Source organism: Dromiciops gliroides, chromosome 5 (assembly GCF_019393635.1).
Source record: "Dromiciops gliroides isolate mDroGli1 chromosome 5, mDroGli1.pri, whole genome shotgun sequence".
Classification (NCBI taxonomy): Eukaryota; Metazoa; Chordata; class Mammalia; order Microbiotheria; family Microbiotheriidae; genus Dromiciops; species Dromiciops gliroides.
This window is the reverse complement of record NC_057865.1, coordinates 151084308-151101770: the sequence shown is the minus strand read 5'-3', so window position 1 is coordinate 151101770 and position 17463 is coordinate 151084308. Positions and strand designations below refer to the sequence as shown.

Below are 17463 nucleotides of genomic sequence, written 5' to 3'. Positions count from 1 at the left end.
AACCTAGCTTTAAGTCTTGCTTCTGACTTTTTACTTATGTGACCTTGGTTAAAAATCATTTAATCTCTTAGCCTCATTTTCCTTTTTAAAATGATTGTAAAATTTGAATAAGTAGTTGAGGTATTTTGATTCTAAAAGTCAATGATTCTGGGAAGGGAATCCCCATATGTCTTCCCTTTTCAGGGTAAACATCTCCAGTTCCTTCAACCAATCATTGTAAAGTATTATCCCTCACCATCCTAGCCTCTCTCTTCTATAGAAATTTTAGGCTGTGAATAACCTTCCTAAAGTGTGGCACTACATGGCAAAACACAATGATACAGAAGTGATGGGCTAGTGTCCAGGAGAACTATCACCTTCTCCTAGAAAATATGATTCAATCAATTTATTTAAATTAATATTAATTATTTTCGGCTGCTTTTTCTTACTATTGGTTTGTAGTGAACTGTGATCTCACTAAAACCCCAAATTATATTCACATGAAATGTCATTAAGCCATGCTTCCACTGTTCTAAATTTGTGAAGATGATTTTTTGAGTCTTTCTGTGGGAGTATGTATTTATCCCTATTGAATTAATCTTGTTAGATTCTGCATTCAGAATATTTTAGACCCTTATTTGGTTATCCATTGTATTAAACCTGTCTTCCTTCTACAAATGAATAAGCATCCCAAATATACCTTCACTCAAGACACCTAAAATGTTGGCCAAAAAGATTAGTTATATATTCCCATAGTGACTTTCCATTCATTGACCAATTAATAATTACATTTTGGGGTCTAGTCATTCAGCCAATTCCAAATGTAAATTCAATTAAGGGTATTATCAGAAAGTACAGTGTACAAAGCCAAAAGAATTGAAGTACTATCTGTAAGTCAATAATGATTAATACTGCCAAGAGTTCAAGGTGAATGAGGACTAAGAAAAACATGAATGTGTAAAGTGATCAGACTGAAAATCATACTGTTTTCATAATTACTGAAGACATCTATTTGAGAATAGAATTTAGGTAGCATTTAAAAGGAGTAGATGGGGCAGCTTGGTGGCTCAGTGGATAAAGCACCAGCCCTGGATTCAGGAGGACCTGAGTTCAAATTCTGCCTCAGACACTTGACACTTACTAGCTGTGTCACCCGGGGCAAGTCACTTAATCCTCATTGCCCCACAAAAATAAAATAAAATAAAAGGAGTAGATGAAGGAAGAACAGTGTTGTTTTTTTCCTATCTTCTTACTTTTTTTTCTGATTTTGAAAATGGAGGGAAAGGAGAATAGAAGGAAGACCAAAGGATAATAGAGTTTAGAGAAGAAGTTCTCTCATAGGAAGGGAGTTAGGCAAGAGAGACTATTCTGTTTTCATAGTAAGTAATTACTTCAGTGCATTTAGGACTAAGACAGCTATTATATAAATATTGATCACTTAGATTTTCTTTTTTCTAGGGACACTGATAGAGAATTCAAGTACATTAATACCAGCTTTAGTAGACTATCTAGTATTGGTTTATCACAGAACTGTGTTCTCAAATGAAATGTTAATACCCATTCATATAAAACATATTTGCCTTGTGGAGGATTAATATATTTTCTTTAATTTATTATATCAAATCAAGTATTTATTAAGTGCCAACTATTAGCCAGGCAGTGTATTGAGCACTAAGATATTGCCAGTGTAATGTCAACCACTCATTTCTGCTGGAATTATTTCACTGGAGTCAGAAATAAGGTCTGATGGTTTTTGTTTGAGATTTTTGTTCATTAGTGACATTTTGTGCACAAATCCTGGAAGGAAACAAAAAGAGCTGACTAAGAATCATGAAATTTATAAGCTGGCTTTTCCAATAAAGTTCTTTAATATGAAAAGATAAATTTATGAAGGATGTGGTACAGAGTTCAAAAGGCTGAGGAGTTTCTCTAAGTTAGTAAAGGTCCAAACCATTGAGAATTCAGAGTGAAAATCTAAATACTCCATTTTTTTCAATTTTTGACTGTTGGATTTTTTTCCTCCTTTTATATGCTGCTTGACTTAGCTGAAGCAGCATATTATGAGTTCATTTAGCTTTATGTTTGTTTAAATGTGTTTCTATAATAGCATTATATCTTTAGGGACCATAGAATCATTTGGAGAAGAAATTACCTCATTCTTTATAATGGGATTTTGTGAGAATATTACTTTACTTTTCTAATTTTTTATTCAATTGCATACACTTCTTCAGACCGAATATATGGCATTGACCCAGTCCTTGTCTATAGCTAGTATAGATCACTGCAGCTAAGACATAAGAACCATTGACTGTTAATATTTTTCTGCCTTTTCAACTCACATCTTCATATTCCATCATTTGCTTGGTTCAAACAGGTGATGAGAAAGGGAATATTTAATTGCTTGGAATTAATTTGTAATATAACTGCAAGCAATGTTTCTTATCTATTAGATAGGATTTGGGGGTCTGCCATTGATGTGCTTGTGGTTTTTAACTAAACCATGTAATTTCTCACTCCTCTTGTTTTGATCTGATAGACGTGAGTAAATAATGCTAACAATACCAACAAGATTATTGAGAAGATAATGAGGTAATGATTTATGAGCCATGTCTTATCATTAATGATACCTATATATGCCAAATAAGTGGAGAATGCAAGTAATTATCTGGTCAGTTATGACCAAATTTTGTTTGCATAAATTATCTCCATATTTCAGGTAAAACCTTTCTTGGCCTGAATTATACAAATAATTATGAGTTTACAAGTATAGATTAGTCATTATGCCCTTTTATGATTCCATATAAAATTAGTTAAGGATCTTATAAATCCTCATTCCCTTTCACATCCGTTCTCAAACCCACAACACTTCATACACTGAGCTTTCTCCCATTCCATGCTTATCACATTCTGGCAGAGAAATAGGCTCATTATTACTCAGATCTAAACAAACATCCACTATTTTTTTTCTGCAAAAGGGTAAACTATCAGTGCATTACTTGTACTCTTGATCCCCTTCCCTTCTGTTTTTGCCAGTAGCTGATTTTTTCTTACTCAAAACAGTATTAGATAGTATTTTACTCTTTCCACTTTAGTTTTAATGGCCATTCTTCCCTTCTTTCTCATTCATCTTCTCATCTTCAATCTCTCAATGTCTATAGATTCATGCATATAAATATATCCATCTCCCCTATCTTTAAAAAAAAAGAAAAACGAGGAAAGGGAAAAAAGTAACCCATCCAGACCCTTTCATTTGTCCCTTCCATCTCCTCTAACTATAAACCTATATCTCTCCTCTAAATCACAATTAACTTCAGGGATGGTGTTTGTAGCATTGTCTACACTTACTGCTTCCTCTTTTTCATGGCTAACTCTTCAATCCCACATATTCTGACATTTGATCCTGCTCTTAGACTGAAAGTTTTCTCTCTGTGGTGATCAATGTTCTATTAATTTGTTAAATTCAGTGCCTTTTGCTTGGTCCTCATTCTTGAATTCTCTCTGTGGCTCCTTACATAGTTGACTGCCCTCTCCTCCTAGCTTTTTGTACCTCCCTTGACTTTCATGGAATGATTCTCTGCTTGTTCTCATATAGGTGTGATTGCTCTTTCCACTAAAGTCTCCTTTAGTGGATTATCATCACAGACCTCCTAAATATAGGCATCCTATACTGCACTGCTGTATGGCCTTTTCTTTAATATACCTTTCCTCTTGATCTTCTCATTAATTCTCAAAGGTTCAAATATTATTTCAATGCAGATAGGTTCTTGTGTCTATATTTATAGACTTTCTATCTCTCCTGAGTTCCACTTCTGCTTCCTGGACATATCAACCAGAATATACTAATAGAATGCCAAACTCAGGTCCAAAACAACTCACTGTCTGCCTTCATCTTCATAAGTTTCAGACCTAACCATGTCATCCCGCTCAGTGAATGTCAATGGTCCAATTCAAGGAAAAAATATAAAATTCTCTAATTGGTTTTAAAAACTTTTGACAAGCTGATTTTTTCTCACCTCTTTCCAGTCTTTTAAAATTTTAATCACCTGCCTATACTGTACGACACTGGTCTTCTTGCTGTGCATCATGCAAAGCACTCCTCATCTGTATTTTGTGTCTTTTCACTGGCCACCACCTATAGCTGGAATTCTCTCTCTTCTCACCTTTTCTGTCTTTCTCCTGGCTTCCTTCAAGACTCAGCTCAAATTCCATTGTCTTCAAGAGACATTTCCAAGTTTCCCAGGTCCAAAATATTCCTCCCTTCCCATTGTTATTGTCTTCCTCTGAGATTATTTCCCATTTACATTGTATGTATCATGTATGTTTATAGCTGTTTGTATGTTGTCTCTTTTTTTCTTTTTCTTTTTTTAGTGAGGCAATTGGGGTTAAGTGACTTGCCCAGGGTCACACAGCTAGTAAGTGTTAAGTGTCTGAGGCCAGATTTGAACTCAAGTACTCCTGACTCCAGGGCCGGTGCTCTATCCACTGCGCCACCTAGCTTCCCCTGTATGTTGTCTCTTAAATGCTCATGTGAGATCATTTGTATTCTCAGTGCTAAGAGGTGGTATGGTGGATAGAGTGCCAGGCCTGGAATCAGAAAGACCTGAGTTTTAAATCCTCTTTACTAGCTAGCTGTAGGACCCCAGGAAAGTCATTCAACCTCTGTTTGCCTCAGTTCTCTCATCTGTAAAATGAGGATAACAATAGCACCTACCCAGCAGGGCTGTTGTGAGGATCAAATCAGATAACAATTGTAAACCTCTATACAAATGTTGCTGCTGTTGTTAGCATACTGCCTGTGTGACTGATTTATTCTTCCAACATCCACTATTTCTCCTCAGGGCACCTCCATCTTTCAGTCACTCAGGTTTGTAAATGCAGAATTATCATTTACTCTTGTGCCCCTCTATATATGGAGTCATTTGCTAAATTGTATGCATTCTAACTCCATAACAACCGAGACATGCATCCACTTCCCTCCACAGCCACTGCCACCAGACAAGTCTGGACCTAACTGGTTTTTCTGCTTTGAGTTTCTCCTTTCTTCAATCCATCCTACACAGTCATGCCAAAATAACCCAAAACATGGATCTTAGCCATCATTCCCTGACTCCAAAATTTCAGTAGCTCCCTGTTGCCTCCAGCATAAAGTGAAGACTACTCTATTTAAGCACTTCAAGTACATCACAAACTGGCTCCTGCTTATCTTTAGTTTCATGTTGCTTCCCTTTACTAATAGAGAATAGTAGAATCATGGACTTAAGAAGTCATATAGTTCAACCACTTCTTTTTATAGATGAGATAACCAAGGCTCAGAATACTTTCCACAACTTTCTCTCCCTCTTATCTCCCCTAACCCATTGGAAAAGAAAAAAAAAAGAAAAAACAAATCAAAATCCTTTCAACAAATATACATAGTCAAGTAAAACAAATTCCTAAATTGTCCACATTATGATAATCCACATTTGTATGAATGCTAGAAATATTTCCAACTTAGGGTTTCCAAACTGATTGAAAGTGAAGAGATAACTCTTTTCCTCCAAGGTATTGTTTGGCATCTTTCCAAACTTTTCTCTCTTAAAGGAGGCAATATGCTTCTGAGAGCAGAGTACAGTAATGCATCTGGAGTCAGAAGACTATGGTTCAAATACTTTTTCTGATACATACCTCTGTGACCTTGGAAAAGTAATTAAAACATCTTTCTGCCTTATTTTTTCTCACTTATAAAATCATAAGTTGTCCTAGCTACCCTGTAATTGACCTGAGATGCTTTTTAAGGTGTTTTTACTTGAAATTAATAGATAGACCCCCAACATCTTATTATGGAGTGATGAAAAATGAGGAAATACATTTACTCATTCCTGAAATTAGTTTAAGTGAAGTAATCTCAGTAACTTATATTTACTCATGGACTCTCATTTGGACCTTCATAACCTGTGAAATTGGCAGGGTTGATAGCATTATTCCCACTTTACAGATGAGAAAGCTGAGATCTAATTGGGTTGACTGACTTAACCTTAAGTCCCCCGGTTAATTAGTGACAGCTCCCAGTTCTAGTGCTCTTTCCATTATACTACACAACACTATAGTGCTCAAAAAATGAATCTGATATTAATGGGGAGCGTCAGAATGTTCAACATAAAAACAGTATGAAAAATCAGATTTCAAATAGGAAAGCCATTTCTTTTGTCTGGAAACTCCGCTATATTAGATGAATCATTTATTTACCTCTTTCTGGAACCAGTTTGGACTATTACTGTTCCAAACTTTCCCCTTAATTTTTAATTGTCACTTAAGGTTTTAATTTTTTAAAAGTATTAGATAAGGTCTTCTACACTCAGATTCCTTTGAAGATGTCATCTGGAGACTGAAGAAAGCAAGGAATTTGCCAGTGTTCACATTCCCTGTAGGGTATTACCAGTTCTTTCTTCATGTTAACACTAATGAAAAAAGGCAACCTTTATTTCTTCAGGGTCCAATTATCTGGAATATAGATATTTACATGTCATTTTTCCCCTCCTTTTCCCTTTGGCCACTTCCACTAGAGAAGGTAAAACTCAAACCATCCAATTTTGTTGCTTATAAAAGGCTTAGTAAAATGGTAAATTGAAATTACTGTTTAAAATTAGATTTGGGGTAATCTTTAGATTTAAGCTATCCATAACCTTGATTTCACTTAAACATGCATAATTAAGAGTTGCCTGTAATCACTTTGTATAATATATCTGCTGGAGTGGTTCCTTGATGTTCAAAGCTGTTTTCATTTGATTGGGGGGGGGGGGGAGAAGGGAAGCGGAGGATCTGTGGATTTAATGTCCACAAACACATTTCAGGAGATGGAAATTAGAGGGTTGAAGTAAGGAGCAAGGAAGGAACTAAATGTACTATGGAGCAGCTAAGTTGAAAGCATTAGGATGATATTAATAATCAAATTTGATCATTTTCTTTCTTTTTTTTTTTTTGGCAGGCAATGAGGGTCAAGTGACTTGCCCAGGGTCACACAGCTAGTGTCAAGTGTCTGAGACTAGATTTGAACTCACGTCCTCCTTAATACAGGGCTGGTGCTTTATCCACTGTACCAACTAGTTGCCCCCCAAGTCTGATCATTTTAATATTAAGTGTGCTTCCTTTGGTGGTTTCACCAGAACACTCCCTTCTAAATAGAACTGGGGATCAATTTTTCAAACTTAAAATTTACCAGGAAATCGTGGAATCACACTGTTCAGAAAGAAAACATTACAACCTTGGGCTTTACTATTTCTAGGCCATTAGACATAGTTATGTAAATATTTGTAACCGTGCTGTTTAGCATAAGATTTTAATAATGATATAGCTCATTGGCATGGTGGATAGACTGCTCTGCCTGGATCCAGAAAGGCTTGAGTTCAAGTCTAGTTTCAGACATTTACTAGCTTTGTGACCCTGAGCAAGTCATTTAACTGCCATTTGCCTCAGTTTCCTTATCTATAAAATGGGGATAATACCTACCACCCAGGGTTCTTGTGAGATTAAAAAGGGATATTTTCATACTTTCAAAATGCTCTAAAAATGTTAGTTGCTGTTGTTTGTATTCTTATTATCGATAAAAAAAATTTTAAGGAGAGATTCAATGAATTCACCAACTTAATGACTCTGAAATGCCTTTAATGAAAGAGTAAATATTAGACTTATTGCATCCCTCCAATGTGTTTTGCTAAAGCATGACCCCTCTAAGATCTTTAAATGCTTTATAGTTATAGATTATTTTCTTTGTAAGTTATCTTGCATTGTCAAACTATACCACCATATGAGAATAGCTATTGGACTAGCAGTCAGAGCACTGAGGTTCCAGTCTCCTTTTCCTTGTTAGGGAATTATGTGGCTGGATCAAGTCACTCAAGCTCAGCAGGTCACAGATTTTCTCATGTGGTAATGAAAATAGCACTGGCTATGGAGGGTGAGGATCCTGGGTTCTGTCCTAGCCTTGGCAGTATCTCAGAAGTTGTTTAACCTTGCAGAGACAGTTTCTTTCATCAGGAAAATGTGGTTCATAGAATTGCTTTGTGTCTAGCATGAGGTTGTGAGTAATCATGTTTTGTAAAGCTTAACATCCTGAAGAAATGTCAGTTGTTGTTTCCACCTCCTCCATCACTTTTATCACCTGTAAAATGATAAAAAGTCATAGTATTAGAGCTAAAAGTGATCATCTAGCCGAACCCCCTCATTCTCATATAAGGAAACTGAGGTCCTAGAGTATAGAGGTTTGGGCCTGGAGTCAGGAAGAACTCAGTTCAAATCATACCTCAAATGCTTACTAGTTTTGTTGCCCTGGGCAAGCCATTTAATCTCTGTTTACCTCAGTTTCTCCAACTGCAAAAATGTGGATAACAATAAGCTCTTAACTCTTAAGATTGTTGTGAGTACCAATGAGATATTTGCAAAGCACTTAGCACAGTGCTGTCATATAGTGGGTACTTAATGATCTTTTTAATTGAAGGAGATAACCCAGCTAGTAATTGCAGAGCTTGCCTTATGATACAGTAGTTGTGATGATCAAATGAAGAAAGTGATGTAAAAATTATACATGTTTTGTTAGTGAATTGTTTTTACTTGTGTCCTGACCCTTTGTGACCCCATTTAGGCCTTGCTTTTTTTCTTGACAAAGATACTATAGTGGTTTGCCACTTCCTTCTCCAGTTCATTTTACAGATGAGGAAACTTGAGGCAAAGGGGTTAAGTGACTTCCCAGGGTCAACACAGCTAGTAAATATCTAAGGCCATATAGATGAGTCTTTCCAACTCCAGTCCCAGCACTCTATTCAGTATGGTACCACTCTAGCGACCCACACTTATACAATTCTACATAAATGTAAAGAATAGGGACTGGATCTCTGATTTCATTGGTATAGGGTACTACCAGGTGAGTCAGCCCCCTCTACCAGTGCTGATTGTCTCCTTCTCTGCACATTTAATCTGAGAGTTGTCAGAGTCCTAAAAGGTTTGTGCCTTGTCATTGGGTAACACAGCCAAGTCTAGTGTTACAGGTGACAACAGAACCCAGAACTACCTGTCTCCCAGGCCAGCTCTATCCATTATGCCACACTACCTCTCTTTTAACTATAAGGGACTATAATTATTTTTCTCTGTGTGTACTGTATACACACTATTACTTAGTTACTTTCATCCACCCAATCCCATGTGGATTCCATAAACCACCCACACAATTTCCCCCTAAAAACAATACATTTTGTGAAAATAATTTTACTCTTCCCACCTGCTGCCCACCCTGACAGATTGTCTCCACAGTCATACCCAGATGTTCATGCACCTGGAAATTCACTGTCTTTCTCTACCATTTCCATTTTTTAATGTATTCTCACACTTTCTTAGACTAGCTCAGTCACTGGCTGGCATTCACAGAAGCCACACTAACACGTAGTAGTAGCCAGATTCCCCATAACAAGGCAAAAAAACAGTTCCATCCACCCCTCACCCCAAGTCCTTTCACATTTTAGTCTTGGAGGCCCTAAAGGATTCAGGTTATGCCCAGCCCAGCCCAGCCCAGCTTGATTGTGCTATCAAGTAAAGGGGAACATGAACAAAGGGAAGCCATTCTTCTTAAGACTTCACTGTTGCTGCTTTAGGTCCACTTTTAAAATGGACACTTCTGTCACATTTCAGTCTTAGCCATGATGACTACTCTTGAGTAGTGTGGTTTACCCCTTGCTCGAGTTTGTGTACAAACAAAATTAGCTGTAAAAGACCGATCCTGTTTGAGTATACCACTTCACAAATATTACTGGGACATATTTTCACACTTGTGAAGAATAAATTCTCGTTTTGGAGTTGGAAGTCATTTTAGAGGTCACCTCTTTTAAACACCTCATATTGTAGATGTGGAAACTGAAATCTAGACAATTACCAGAGACCTAGAAACTGAAAGCCAGAGAATTATGGAAGTATAAGCCTTCTTAAACCAGGGCCCATGAATAGATTTCAAGAGATCCATGAACTTGGATGGAGAAAAAAAATCAATTTTATTTTCATTAACCTCCAAAAGAATTTAATATTTCCTTCAATTATTTAAAAGCATGATTCACATAAGGGGTCCATAAGCTTCACTAGACTTCCATTGTAGGGAGTAGGTGGGGGGGGGGAGGGAGAAGAGGATGGAAATCCATGACACACAATACATTAAGAACATTTGCTAATGTGTCCAGGGCCTCACAGGTAATAACAGAAATACTGAGACTCCAATCCAGGTCCTCTGATTTAAATTCATTGGATTTCCAAACACATCCTACTGCCTTTCACAGTTATAAAAGAAGCCTTCAGTCATAGAATTACCTGTTGTGATTTTTTCCTGGTTTTTATTTTTGTTTTGTTTTGTTTTTGTTTTTGTTTTTGGCGGGACAATGAGGGTTAAGTGACTTGCCCAGGGTCACACAGCTAGTAAGTGTCAAGTGTCTGAAGCTGCATTTGAATTCAGGTCCTCCTGAATCCAGGGCCAGTGCTTTATCCACTGCGCAACCTAGCTGTCCCCCGTTTTTTTCTTTTACTCAAAGATTCCTTCATAATCAAATAGTAGCATCTTTTTAGAATTTGAGAGGAAGTGAAGAAAGGATAACAAACAAATATTTTAAGATTTTTTCTTGGGATGGAAGACAAATCAAAAGCAATGACTATCATGAATCATAGAATTTCAGAGTTGGATCTAAGTGACCATCTAAGCCAATCTATTCTCAGCAAGAATTCTAATTAGAACATAGCTCATAAGGACTTATTCAAACTTTTCCTGAAGGCTTCCAGTGAAGAGAGAACCTACATCCTACCAAAGAAGCCTGAGACAATTTGGATTAGCTTTCACTGTTAAGATAGCAGCTAGGTAAAGGCCTCATTTCTAAAATATATAGGGAACTAAATCAAATTTATAAGAATCCAAGTGATCCCCCAATTGACAAATGATCAAAGGATATGAACAGGCAGTTTTCTGATGAAGAAACCAAAGCTATCTATTCCCATATGAAAAAATGCTCTAAATCTCTAATGATTAGAGAGATCCAAATTAAAACAACTCTGAGGTACCACCTGACACCTATCAGAATGGCTAAAATGACAAAAAAAGAAAATAATAAATGTTGGAGAAGCTGTGGGAAAATTGGAACACTAATGCATTGTTGGTCCAACCATTCTGGAGAGCAATTTGGAATTATGCCCAAAGGGCGATAAAGCTGTGCATACCCTTTGACCCAGCAATACCACTTTTGGGTCTTTTCCCCAAAGAAATCATGGAAAGGGGAAAGGGACCCACATGTACAAAAATATTTATAGCTGCTCTTTATGTGGTGGCAAGGAATTGGAAGTTGAGAGGGTGCCCATCAATTGGGGAATGGCTGGACAAGTTGTGGAATATGAATACAATGGAATACTATTGTGCTGTAAGAAATGATGAGCAGGAGGAGTTCAGAGAAACCTGGAGGGTCTTACGTGAGCTGATGATGAGTGAGATGAGCAGAACCAGAAGAACATTGTACACAGTATCATCAACATTGAGTGTTGACCTACTGTGATGGACTATATTCTTCTCACCAATGCAATGGTACAGAAGAGTTCCAGGGAACTCAAGATAGAAGAGGATCTCCAAGTCCAAGAAAAAAAAAAAAGAACTGTGGAATATAGATGCTGAATGAACCATACTATTTCTTTTGTTTTTTTGGTGCTGTTGTTTTTTTTTTTCTCTTTTGAGGTTTTTCATCATTGCTCTGATTTTTGCTCTTATAACATGACTAATGCAGAAACAGGATTAATGTTATTATGTGTATATATATATATATATATATAACCTATATCAGATTACCTGCTGTCTAGGGGAGGGGGGAGGGAGGGGAGGGAGGGAGAAAAATCTGAAATTGGAAAGCTTGTATAAACAAAAGTTGAGAACTATCTTTACATATAATGGAAAAAATAAAATATTAATTTTTAAAAAAATGAACTTATAAAAAAAAGATAGCAGCTAGGTAGTCCAGTGAAAAAAGTGCTGGGTCTGGAGTCAGGATGACTCACCTTCCTGAGATAAAATCTTGCCTCAGACACTAGTCAGCTGTATGACCCTGAGCAAATCACTAGGACCAGTTTGCCTCAGTTTCCTCATCTGTAAAATGATCTGGAGAAGAAAATGGAGAACCACTTCACTCTCTCTGCCACAAAAACCAAATGGGGTCATGAAGAATGGAACACGACTGAAAATGATTGAACATGAACAATTAAGATATTTCTCCCAACCCCACCAAGAAATTTTCCTCTGCTCTTTGCTCCCTCTTCTGTCCTCTAGCTCCCAAAAGAGCATGTTAAATCATTCTTCCACATAACAGTCTTTTAAGTTTGCAAAGACAGGTGCCATGTCTCAAACTTTGTCTTCATATACCTCATCCCCAGTACCTTCAACTCATCCTCATGCAGCAAAGGCATAGGATCATTCCCCATTCTGATTGCTCTCCTCTGGACATTCCTCACTTTATCAATACTGTTTCTAATATGTGGCGCCTATGGTATAATAACTGAGCCACTGTCAAACCAACACCTTCTTGGTCCTGGAAGTTGGGCCATACTTAACACAGCCCAAAATGACATTGACTTTTTTTTGGCTTCAATATCACACTACTGACACATAGTGAATCTTGAACCTACTACATCTTATCCCCTTCATATTTTGGAAATAACTTCTTGAACCCATGTATTTATCTCTGAGACATTTCATCATAAGATTAACTATAATTTGCTTGCCTTTCAAGATCTTTTTTATATTCAGTTAAGTTCCTTGAGGCATGAAGAGCTGAATTTTTAAACGTAACCCATTTCAGGCCAGTTGAAGTCTGGACTAAGATCAGAGACAAAGAGCCATGACTTAAGCAGTTACGGGACAAAAATCAATTAATTGTAAATAGGGCGAATAAGAAAATGATACAGAATCAAGCTTAATCTTCTCAAAAGTACTATCCTAGGTAATCAGGAGATCTCACATTGATCTGATATAATAATGACAACGGACTAATTTAATTTCAATTCAATTCAGTAAATATTTGTTGGTGAATTCGCTTTTTTCATTTCACTTGGTAGCTAAAAAATAAATTGTTATTTGAATGATAAAATGTCCTTGTAGTTCATGATCTTTTTGAAAACAAATGTAATTCACTTCCTTTATACCTGTATAAATCCTCAATAAGAGTTTGCTTGCTTTATGTTTTTTTTTTCCTTTTCTCCCCTATTTGATTCTCAAGATTGGCCATTTAAACGAATGCTACTTTATAAGCATTATTTAATGTTTTACCTTACTGAGCCATCAGCTCTGTACCTTACATTAGTCTTTCAATTTTTCTTTTAGTTCTATAAGTTGAATCGCTATTTTCCACGAGAAAATCATAAATAATCAATTTAAATGAGATCAGGGATAATTCTAATTTTTTTTAGATTACATGCATGCTAGCACATTGAGAATGAGATGTACTTTTTACTGAATTAGTAGATTGGAAAGAAGTCAAAGAAAATGCTATTATAATAATTTTGAATCTTGTTTTCAATTATGTCATTTTAGTTACCTCATCCAAAAATGCTTCATTTGGGAGTAACATTTTTGCTGACCTTAGGAATGATCACATGCTTCCCCGTTGAACATGAAGCTATTTTAGCTTGTAATGCTCAAAATTATCTTTGGATGTGTTCTAAATAACACCCGTAGTGTCCGAATGTATTTATGAACTTACTGAATTCTATGTGTACAGTGATGAATTAGGTATTGAAGCAATGAAAGGAAGAACATAAAAAGTAACCATATGACAGGCAAGAAAGCATCATCATCATCATCATCATCACAATATTTATATAGCACCTACTGTGTGCCAGGCACTGCTAATCACTTTCTTTTTCTTTGGCTAATCACCTTTTACAAATATTATCACATTTGATCCTCATAACCGCCCTGGGAGGTAGGTGCTATCATGATTCTCACTCAAAACTTTAAACATACAAACAAACAAATAAAAACTCAAAACTTTAAATAAATAAATTGCACATGTATAACCTATACTGATTGCTTGCAACCTGGGGGCGGGGTAAGGGAAGGAAGGAGGGAATGAGAGAGGGATAGAATTTGGAACTCAAAACTTTAATAAATAAATAAATATCATGATTCCCATTTTGCACTTAAGGAAACTGAAATAGGCAAAGGTTATATGATTTGCCTAGGGTCACAAAACTAGCAAGTCCTAAGGTTTAAGTTGAACTCAAATATCCTGACACCAGAACCAGTACTCTATCTGCTGTGCCATCTAGCTACCTAGTCAATAAAATTGTTGAACATAGAGACAAAAAGACCTGCTGAGACATGCATTAGCTATGTGACCTCAGATAAGTCTTTTAATCTCACAGCCTCAGCTTTCTCATCAGTAAATGAAGGCTTATAATAAGAAATTCCTCACAGTGTTATTTTGTGGATCAAGTGATATAATATTGCTAAAGAACTTTAGGAAACCTTAAGCCATTCTCTATATTTGATATATTGTCATTAAAAGTTGGGGGATTGGGGCAGCTAGTTGGCGCAATGGATAGAGCACTGGCCCTGGATTCAGGAAGACCTGAGTTCAAATGTGGCCTCAGACACTTAACACTTACTAGCTGTGTGACCCTGGGCAAGTCACTTTACCCCAATTGCCCAGCAAAAAAAAAAAAAAAAAAAAAAAGTTGGGGGACTTCCTTAAGGAGCTCATAGTGTAGTTGAGCACTTTTGCAATATCACATCAGCAACTATAAAATGACAGCTGTAAAATCACTCTTGACAGAAATGCTTAAGTAATAAGATGTGGTTTTTTTTCCTAACAAAGATATCTGTGAAGCCTTATCAATAAACTCATTTGGATTTTTCTAGTTTAAATGACTTTAAAATATATTAGCATATATTCTAAACATATTTAGTGACCATGATTTCATCTTTTTTTTATTTTGATGGTTATTCAAATCACATAAGTGATGCCATGAGATGTAATGATCACTTATCATGACCATGGGGAGGTCATTTAACTTCTCAGTGCTCCTGGAAGCTACCTAAAACTAGGAGATTCAGAGAAGGTACTGGTTCATATTGGAAGAAAGAGTTTAAGAACTTGGGGAGATGGGGCAGCTAGGTGGCACAGTGGATAGAGCACTGGCCCTGGATTCAGGAGGACCTGAGTTCAAATCCGGCCTCAGACACTTAACACTTACTAGCTGTGTGACCCTGGGCAAGTCGCTTAACCCCAATTGCTTCACCAAAAAAAAAAAAAAAAAACTTGGGGAGCTTCCCATTAGCAGTGAAATCACAGATCCATTGTCTATCTCCATTCCTTTGACAGTATGACACAGTAAATGGAGATGAATGTAAATTAAGCTCAATGTGTATTGATCACAGCATATGCCTGGCTTTGTTTTTGCCTCCCAGATTCCTAATATCAGGTTGTGTTTTTGTGCTTTTTCTCTTTCTCGTAAAAGTCAAGTACTGTACAAATCAAAAATTAAGGGTTTCAGCTAATCACATTTTCATCCCATACAATAAAACCTAACGCATGAGAAATGAGATTATAAAAGAAGTAGTGAGGCAGAATTAATCCTTTAAGTCTTTTTAGAGGAAGCAAGTTTTATATCAGACACTGAAGGAAGTGATTGGTGGGGAATCAGTTAGAAAGGGAATGAGGATATATCAGGGGAAGGAATGAGAGAACATGCCTCAAAGAAGGCATTTGGGAATTTTAAAATCATATGAGAGGGAAAGAAAACAGATTGGATAGTCTAAGGCAGAGGAGAGCAAAATTGATATAATTAAATAATTAAAAGGAGAATGGGTAATGGAGGACATTGGATCAGATGAAAAGTTGCTATCTGTTATGCTAAGCAAGATGGTCACTGTGTTTTTTTTAGTAAAAGTGTCTTGACAATAACTGTGATAAATATCACTTTGGAGGTATGTGTACACATGGCACAGGAGTCAAGTATAATTAAAAGTTTTTGAGATTATAACATATCTGATAGTCATGGAAAATAGTAGAGATAGATGATTTCTGTTAAAACAATATTGTATTGGGGCAGCTAGGTGGCACAGTGGATAGAGCACTGGCCCTGGATTCAAATCCAGCCTCAGACATTTAATACTTACTCGCTGTGTGACCCTGGGCAAGTCACTTAACCCCAATTGCCTCACTCATATATATATATATAATTGATTTTCATTGTCATTTACAACAGGGGTTGGGGAGAGAGAGTAGAACTTTCCCTCTCCCTCATCAAACATTAAGTTATAACAAAAAAAAACAAAAGTCGGTTATGAAAAGACAAATTAATGAATTAGCCTTGTTAGACCACATCGACCTCCTTCTGTTCTTATAGTGTACTAACTCTCCTGAAGATTCTTTTGATTCCACTGATCCTGTATAAAGTACTATGTCTCTCTATATTCCCATTTCTCTACTTCAAATGAAAAGTAATAGATTTGTTAACATTGCGCCAAAAATGTTAAAGTAGAGACTCTCCTTATTATCATCCTCGTAAACTGGAACACAATTTGACTTCCACTGTTCTTCTTGACCTTTATTTCTGTATAATCCAGGTTAAATCCCTTTAACTGCTTGTTCCTTGGCTTTGTCTGAAAAGCAAAAATGCTTTTTTTCATCCTGTGTTAAAGATGAATGAGATATGTTTCTATATAAGTGCTAAATAGAAATAATATTTAACCAGTTACATTAAAATAAGTAATGCTTTAACAAATTAAATAAAATGCAATGGAACCTAGATAATGTTTATATGGTGTTTTTTAAGACAATATGAGGTCCTCAGGGTCCCTCTTCCATATGGATTGGTGACCCCTGTTTTTAATTGACATCACTGTTCTTGAATCCGCTGGACAATTCCACAAACATTTATTATACACTTTTGTGTCAGACACTATGCTAAGTGTGAAGGCTACAAAGACAAAAATAAAAGATATTGTCTTGAAGGAACTCAGAGGAAATCAATACGTACACATAAATTAAATACAGAATTTGCACAAGACATATATCAAGTAACTTCCAGAGGAAGAACAATAGCAACTGGGGGCAATTATCAAAGGTTTCCTATAATTAGTGGCATCAGTTCATTTTTGATGATAGTCAGGAGTTCTATGAGATAGAGTTGACAAAAGCATGGGAGTAACTTGTGCAAAGGCATGGAGATGTGAGATGACACATTAGGTATGACTATATTTAGCAGAGTACAATTTGGCCAGAATGTGTATTGAGTGAAGAAAAAGTATGTCAAATAAGGCTAGAAAGAAAAATCAGGGACAAGTTGTACCTTTTCAGTTCCTTCCCATTATTTATTTATGATTCCTATACCTTATTTTCAATCAGTATCAGTTTAATGTTATCTAAAGTAAAAATATCAGAGTATATTTCATTCTTATATCAGAAGTCAAATTGAAGCCAACTTATCAATAAAAGATGAAAA

General features: G+C 36.3%; 1 protein-coding gene across 1 annotated transcript in view; it reads left to right on the top strand.

The window, feature by feature from the left end:
* Window positions 1-17463, top strand: part of MAGI2 (membrane associated guanylate kinase, WW and PDZ domain containing 2) — a 1715773-nt gene that overhangs the window by 903242 nt on the left and 795068 nt on the right.